General features: G+C 37.5%; 1 protein-coding gene across 2 annotated transcripts in view; it reads right to left on the reverse strand.

Moving 5' to 3' along the window:
• The window catches only part of erbin (erbb2 interacting protein), a 62,274-nt gene extending 54,392 nt beyond the window's left edge, over nt 1-7,882 (reverse strand). For both annotated transcript variants that reach the window (XM_036214563.1, XM_024298873.2), the window contains exon 1: nt 7,107-7,882. The gene's annotated coding sequence lies outside the window, so the exon portion shown is untranslated. The remainder of the gene's footprint in view (nt 1-7,106) is intronic.
• Nucleotides 7,883-8,913: the final 1,031 nt, after the last annotated feature.

Here is an 8,913-nt window from a genome sequence, read left to right on the forward strand (position 1 = left end):
GGTGAACCAAATCGAGGGATGCGTGTTGTGTGCTTTAAACACATGATAACCTTTTTTTATTCACATTCCGTCAAACAATACGCGAATAAATTCAAATGTTTTTGAACCATAAAGAACAAAACTGTCTAAAAGACCAAAAATACCAAGTTTAATTGTCCCCTTCCTGGAAAGGTCCAGTCACAGAGCCCATGGAGATGAATATATATCTTATATTTTTCTTATTTTTATTGAGACAGTAATAAAAAGATCCTCCAGTTTTATTGTTCTCTCAGGTTAATGCTAGAGAGAAATGATATAAACTGGGTCACAGGCAAAAGTAACCTTTAAAACGGCCGACATCCAGCAGCAGCTCCGGCAGTAAATGGTGAAATTTACTGTACTGCAAGTATCTATAAAGGATCTGGTGAATCCAGACATGGCGACGTACTTCCTGGGGCCTCTGTAGAGCTCTTCAAGGTACTCGCTCAACATCATCCATGTTTTCCATGGTGTGCTCAACGAATAAAGTTCGTCGGCGGTTGCTCCGCGGCCGGGGCTTCGAGGCGTTTAGCTATAAATTGTGTCAAAAGAGGCACAATTTGATGCACGAATCGAGTCTGGTATGAATGTACTATGACTAGGATAACACAAGGGTAAAAGCTTGAAACAAGAAAAACTGTAACTGTTTGGATCGCCAGTTAAAATTTAATTTTTTTGAGCAATGTGGGGGTGGGGACTTCTGGTTCTGGTCAAGGACTTCTTGTTCTGGACGTTGATGTCTGCAGCCAGGTCCTCTTGGAAGAACTTTTTGAATCTTTTATGTAAGATACACTAGTAAAAAGTGAGCACTTTTATGGTTTAAATCGATGGTAATCCAGACAAACAAAAAAACCTCTAATGATCCAAAGAATCCCTTTAAGCTTATATATAATAAATCATTAAATACAAATAAAATTTTACAGTAACTAAATGCTAAGTGTTTTTTTTTTGTTTGTTTTTAATGGAAGTTACCTGTTCATGCAGGAAAGTGTCAGATTTTGAGACCAAAACCTGAATTCATAGACGATTTTGTCAATTAAAAGATCTTTATTTGCCGATTTTTTACCAACCAAATCATCACATTTACCTGGAACAAGTGTGAACACAATGCGATCCATGTGAGCAACACATTAAAACACAATTGCGCAGAGGAACCACAGAACTCTGTGGCTATTACAACAGACTATTTCTTGCATCTACTTCTAAGGAATCTTAGATCTTGTAAATCATTGTGAAACTGTTCCACTACAAACCACAACTAGGTACCCGACTGTCCTGTAAATATGAATACCTATTAATTCTCAGTATTATTTGTGAGTGTATGTGTTTTTTTGGACTGAAAGCACTGAGGTAGAGTGAAGCATGGACAGATGCTTTGGTAAGTGGGTCAGAAGAGCAAAACAATCGTAAAAGGAAGCAGAAAAATGCTGCAGGTCAAAACACCAGCATGACACACCAAAAATTGGCCAACACACACACACCAAACCTGTTATGAGTCACTCCTTCACACTTGATAAGCAGCTCGGTGAATATTTGTATCATTACTAAGCATCGCCCTACTTACTTTAAGAAAAAAATGTTCAGTTGTGTGACCAAATGCTTCAACTTCACTTCATATGAAGGATAAATGATTTAAATGAGACTTTACAACTTAATTACATCAAGAGCGATTGGGCTCTGAATGGGGAGGCGAGTCTGGGCTTTTTTTTGGGAGCGGGTGAGGTCAGTTGGATTGAAAGTTGACATAAATTATGAATATCGGTTCAGGATGTCCCCGCTCTGAGAATAGGCTGCTCCAGATCTCAAGCTGCCTCAATTACAGCAACAATTTGCAGTGATGGTTAGGACTGCCACCACAGCGCCGTTCCATTTGCCAACTAATGCTTAAGTACCGGTAATCATCTTGATGCCTCGGAAAATAAATGGTCTTTTTCATGAAAAAAAGTGTATTTTTGGTGTGATCAAAGCAACAATTAGACATCATGGAGTGATACTCGGGTTACTAATCTCTAAACTGTTCTGTAACATGATTAAACATGCAAAGGTAATACAGCCATTATATATAATGACACAATCTTTTTCTGTGCTGCAAGCTTTTACATGCTGTGGAGGACTCATTGCAGCCAAACATTTTTTTTCTTTTGAGCTGGGTTATGCAAATATTCTTGTCTTGGCGTTAGGGCTGCCACGATTAGTCGACTAATCGACTATTAGAAGAGTCAACGACTGATTTATTGGTCGATTAGTCATTACTTTATATTATATAGAGCCAGAGTGTAGTAAAGTTGAAAGTTATAATGGCATTCTGCTAGCTCTATGGACTATTTTGGCATTTATTAGAGTTTTTTAGGCCATTTCAGAGATTAGCTAATATTTCCGCTACATGCTAGCTATTTTAGCTAATTTAGGCTTTTTTTTTTTTTTTTTAGCTTTTTAGGCTATTTTGGAGTTTAGCTAATATTTCAGCTGCATGCTAGCTGTTTGGCTAACAAGCTTTTTTCAGTATTTTTTTGGCTAATATTTTAGCTGGCTATCAGCATTGGCGTTTTCAGCTATCAATTTCAGCATCTTCATCTATCGCCACTAGCATCTTCAGGGGCCAAATTCAGCTAACATCATTCACACTAGCATTATCGCAGATAATTCTATATGTCTAGTTTTTGTTAGTTAAAAGCTAATGATGGTAAAAATGCATACTTTATATCCAGTTTGCAAATGACCTGATTAGTCGACTAATCAGGAAAAATAATCGGCGATTAGTCGACTATTAAAATAATCGTTTGTGGCAGCAATCCTTGGCGTGCTACCTAGGATAATATTATCATGACACCATCCATTTAAAATTTGGTGTTTTGTTTTTCTTTGAGACTGAAATTTTTTGGAAAAAATTATTCATGCATGTCTTCATTTCTTTGTTTTACAGCCAAACTCGTAACATTTCCAGTACAGACTTACTTTGATCATCTTTTCATCTGTTTTCAAAGTCTTCTCGTGGTCTTTTTATCATATTTATGCCATTTCTGGCAAAAAAATCTGTGATTTGTATAAGGAAATACAATTTTAAGCTTATTTTTCTTAACATATGTCCCCTATCATCAGAAAAATTCCACAAGAACATGTTAAAAACACCAAAAACACAACTTGCACCGGAGTGCGTCTTTAAAGAACCAGTCTCTAGTGCCTATGAAGAACTACTACCACAAGAATCAATAAACAAGCTTGCACCGAAGGGTTAAGCCCACTTCACTTTACATCTTCATATCACAGAGAGCTGTCAGCACTTGTTGCACTCTGAGAACTATGTGGAAAAACTGATTCTGTCGTTTGCTCTGGGTTTGTTTGTGTTGAACCTGCTCTTAAGCGAAACCAAGCTTAGCGGAGCTAAGCTGCAGCCAAACATACTTTTCTTCTCCTTTCCAAGAAGATGGCAGCTTTGGATGTAAAGTCTGCAACAATTGTGTGCTTTAGTGCATTTATTGCTTCTGGGAGCTCTTGAGAAACCCCAAGGAGGAGGAAGAGACCAACACAAGGTGGATCAATAAAGGAAGCTCAATAGAGCGGCTAGAATTGGTGGGAAAACCATCACAACTGATTGTGATTAAGGCCCTCAGTTTTTTTTTTTTTTTCAGAAAATATTTTTGTTCATACCATAAAATGTTGTCATACAGTTAAAAGAAAAGCTTCTGAGTCTACACTAAAACACCTCCTAATCTTGCAGATTAGATCGCCCCGCTCTTCACGTTTTACATGCTTTCAGCCGCTGACACGTTGATTCAAACGGTTCTTTGATGTTAAGCTTCAGATCAGGCTTGATGAAGTGTTTATGAAACAAAAACAGCACGATCTGAGAACAAGGATCAGGGAACTGCTCTGAATGGATAATATAATGCAAAAAATTGAAAAGAAAAAGCAGTAATTTGTGCTTGAGATAGTTTCTCGCAGAACAGAAGAATCAAAAGATGTTAAAAACACTTTGCCAACAATCCCCTGTCTTTGTTGTAACCAGGCAAACATCTTCATCACAGAGACAGACCCAGAAACCAACCACGCCTCTTGGATTGCAGTATTCAGGTATGTCGAGAGGAAGGAGTAACTGGAGAGGGAACAACACCAGCGGGAATGCACAAAAGAAAAGCAGAAAAAAAGAAGGCAATCATTAGAACAGCTTTTTTTTTTTTTATTACAACCTCGGTGTAAAGAGTGCACAAACTCAGTGATCCTCGCTGTTGGCTTGGCGTTTGAAAAGTGAGCCCAAAGCACAGCGTGCAGCAGCCTTTAAGAAAATCTCCATCCATCAAGTCAAAGTGAAAAATTTAAAAAATATCAAAAAACAGCAACTGTCCAAAAGAAAAGAAAAGTACAACTACTCAAGCAAATCAAAATAGTAGCAAGAAAATGTTTTGTAAGCAGCAAATTCCCACACTGACATGACTGAGGAGAAAAATATGCATCATCAACAATATGACAAGTATATTAAGTCACTGACCGCCTCTTTTTTGGGATCTGTGTTTCCCCTCATCTGCTCAAAAGAAGTCCCTTTTTGGGCTGATTGACGGAGGAAATGAGCACTTGTTGGGTCACACGAGTGTGTTCACTCACGACTACAGAGAGATCACTTCCTCACACAACAAATTCTCAGAACAACAAAACCATGAAACAACGATGATCAGCAACAAAAACTCCAGCAATAAAGCTCATCTTTAGTCAGCCGTGACGTTTGCAGTCTCATCAGGGGCCACATGACTAGATTCCCACGTGCTTCTGGAGGGTTCAGCCTCAAAATCCGGCGTTCAGGAAAATAAGAATTGAAGTTTTTTGGCAGGAGAAAAGATTAGTCTCCAAAGACCCAACTGCTGAGCAAGTTTCAAACCACAGCAAGAACAGAACAGCTAGAAACTCCTCAGGTTGATCTAATCTTCAGCTTCAGATAAGGTGTGCTGTAAATGATCATCCAAGGAGCTTAAGGGAAGTTAAAAACAAACTTGAGCTTTGCACACCTCACTTGGTGGCCCTTCTGTAAAACTCTGCTTTATTCAGAAAAAAAAAGTAAGATCTGAGCACAACTTCTATAGATATACAATTATAAAAACCATCACTTTTCAGTTCTTAAACCAAAAGGTTCTCAACCCTTGCCTTTTGTCTACGTTTTACGGCTAAAGGATGGCCTTTGAAAGCCAATCAGACGGAGTATCCCTTTAACTGCATGGCAAGTCAAGTCATTAGATTAAAGGCTTTGGTTTTAAGGTAGCTTTAACAGTCAAGACGGGGGCAATAATCTCTTTAAATGAGGTCACTGTTAATATTTACACATTCAATGTCCGTCTGGACTCCCTGTCTGTGCTACAAATTCAGCAAAGTTATGCTAACCGCAAAGACAGTAAAATTATTGCTTTCTTAAAACCTTTACCTTCCTTATAGCAAGTTTTTAAGAATATTTCTTTATTAACAACATTATAGAATGTATAAAACTATTCAATGTTTTTTTTTAAAATATGTATTTAACTATATTAACGCTTTTGTGAGGGTCACTTGCTCTGTAAACAATGACCCTCATTGTCAATTTTCCAGGTGACATTAAAAAAGAACTGAATTAAAAATTGTCCAAAGAATGGTCACACAACAGGTTTACAACATAATTTAGCTGACCACAATTGAGAAATCGCACACACAGTTTTTATTGAATTTATGAGTCGACTTGGGAACTTAAAGACCCTCTCTGATCATCTTTTAATCCATTTTCAAAGCGTTCACAGTGGTATTTTAACTGTGACTATACCGCTTTTAGCTAAAATGTGAAAAAAACTGTCATTTTTTTTAAGACTAGCTCATTAGATATTCACCTCTGAGTTGTAGATTGCGAAAACGGACATCACCTACTTTTCCCATCATCCCTCTGTTTACACTCTCTTCTATTGGTTTACAGCCCCTCGGACTGCCAACTTTACATTAGCGGTGCAACAAAAATGGTGAGCTATATTTTGAGTCAGATTCCAGCTCAGACAAGAACCATACACGGATCTATTTGTCTACATCAGAATTGTAGCTGAGAAGGGAGTCTTTGGCCCAAAATGGCAGATAAAGAATCACAAACCCGAGCTTTTTCAACCGCTGGTTTTCACCGGATCCAGAACCATCACAATTTGATTAGTTTTAATTATAAATTATTTTATATATGTCCTCTTTATGACAAAAATACAACAAGAACATGTTAAGAAAAACAATTTTCAGATGAGTAGGTCTTTAAAATGTTAAATTTGTCCAACAACAATAAAAAAAATCTACAGATTTCAGAAAATTTTGTGGCAGCAGACTATTAATTTTATGAAAGGAGCCTTGTAAATTTAAACATGGAGGGGCCAGACTTTGGACATCTTTTTAAATATAAAAAAAGATAGGTGACAGTTTTTATGTTCATGGAGACTGATGGGTAAAAAACGAAATTAAAACCCTGTCTTCCGTCTAGTTTCATCTGCATGCTGCTTTGGTCTCTGAGGTTATTTATTTAGTTTCGTTCTGATGAATCCCCAAACATTTCCCGGGAGACAGAAAAAACACAGGAGCGATCTGGTCCGACTGGTTGAATCTAAATAAGAGATAAAGATCCAGTTCCATCCCCTGCTGGAGCCTTAATCACGTAACACGCGGCGCTGAGAGAGCGGATGATAATCTGATTAGCAAAGTGGTGAGAAAATGAAAACGCCGATATGTTGAGGTCAAGATAATCCCATCCACGGAGGGGAGGGGGGCTCCACAACAATGGATGCTGCGGCTATTAGATTAATGACTGTATATGGTGACAGCTTTAGCGTGTTGGACATTGTTTACGTTGGAATGCGTACAGATGTTGATGTGGATTAAATCCCTCCAAAAACACTTTAAAAATGTGATAAATCTGTCCTAACTGAAAGTAAATTCACTTATAGATAACATTAGTTTAAATAAGGTTTAAGACAACAGTTTTGATACGTAAAATCAATTAAATCAACAATCAGTATCAGTGCGGGGACCAAAGCGACGGTGATGCTAGCATGCTAGCAGTGCTGGAAAGAAACGCTTTAAGGACAAAAAAATGAAGGAAATAAACTTACCTTAATTGACGCCGAATTTTATTTAATGGTGTCCAGATTATAAAACAAAGTTCGGTTATCCAAGAAAAGGGGAAAACAAGCGAGCATGAGCAGGAGTCACCTTAATTCTTCGGGGGAGTCGAATGGGCTTCGGCTAATGCTAGCAAGTGGCTAACGCTCCCCCACTTAAAGAGCAACTCGAAGCTGGCCCAGTGCGCACATTTCACCCTCAAGTTCTTCAACGTTTCCAGCTGTTTTCACACCCGCCACTGCTCATTTCTAAAGACAATTCAGATTAAGGAAAAGCAGGCGAAAACAGGAGCGAAAGTGTCCGTAGTTGGTGCGACTTAATCAAACGGAACATTAAAAGAAATTCCAAAATGTCCACGACAATCAGCAAGGAAATACAAAAGGCAAAAAGCGTACGACCTCCGCCACGGCAAAGCCTTTTTCTTCTCCAGAGAGCCGCGCCCAGATGTTTCTCCTCATTATTTCATCGCGTATCACCCCAAAAAAGAACCGCAGCAGAGCAGAGATGAGCGCAGCGACACTGAGACTGAAGTGCAGCGGTGGATTTGTCCGCGACCTCTGCGGTGGAAGGGGGCTGTCCGCCAGAAGTCGCTTTCCCAGCCTCACCGGGAGCCCCTCGGTGATGCTTTCGCTATCTCCCGCAGACAGATCGCTGCTATCTGCCCCCGAGCGCGTGCCCGGCTGTGTTTGCCTTCCAAATGAGGAGGGCGCGTTTCTCCACACAACACGGACAATAACTCAACCAACCAGGAAATAAAAGACTGTTTTCTTACAATTTAAACATCTACCAAACAGATGCACCGATGCTGTCGATGCTATGGCGCCCCCTGGTGTAAATCCATCAAGGAAAGTGTTTGGAGTTACCCGAAAATAGTCAATAAAATATACTTTTAACAGTAAAAACACCTCTTTTGGGGTCATTGTGTATTAATAACTAAAAAGTGAGATTAAGTAGGTACTATATGAATTTCTACCCACTTAAAACTTTGGAATGTACTTGTTTTTATCTTCACATATTAGATTTAGTCAAGAAGCCCTAAAGTACGGAGCCCCTAAAGGGACATTAAAGGGGAAAAAATCGAAGTAAAAAACAAAACAAAGTAAAGCAAAGAAAATATATATATTTTTCTTATTACTCAGAAATATATTTTTAACTTCAGTGTCCCTTGTGGGGCTCTGTACTTTTTCTTTTTCATCCTTATTTTAAAATTTTGATGACATTTATTTGTTTTAAGTCAAAGTATTTTTATTAATCCAATTCCAAGGTGTATTAATTAAGTAGGTGAAAAATAGAATTCAACAAAGTTCTCAAATTCTCAAATTTATGCCACGCTATTTAAAATATAATGAACATTATATTTGTTTTATTTTTATACAGAATCCAAAAGATAATTTAGCAAACTAAATGTATAAATAAAAATAAAAACAGTGGTACAAGACAGAATAAACAAACAGCATTTGTCAAATACCCAAAGTGTGGAGACAAAAGAAAATGTAAATTAAAGTCAATTTCTAAAAAGGTTTTAAATTGCAGTATAGAAAGGAAAATGTATTTTAAGCAATAAATCATTTTCACTTAAATCTTAAATTTAGAAATTATGCAAACTAAACTAAAATATGTAGTTCTCTGCTTAAAAAGTGTATTTCCAATTATATTATTGATTTTTTAATTATAAATTTATATTTGTAAATGTTTTAGAATAAACATTTTTCAGTTCTGTATTTATAAATGCTAAATTTGTAAAAACGTTATTTTTATGAATAAAATACAGTTTTTATTACAGACTTGAGGTCAAAA

Source organism: Oryzias melastigma, linkage group LG12, assembly GCF_002922805.2.
Source record: "Oryzias melastigma strain HK-1 linkage group LG12, ASM292280v2, whole genome shotgun sequence".
NCBI classification, from domain to species: domain Eukaryota; kingdom Metazoa; phylum Chordata; class Actinopteri; order Beloniformes; family Adrianichthyidae; genus Oryzias; species Oryzias melastigma.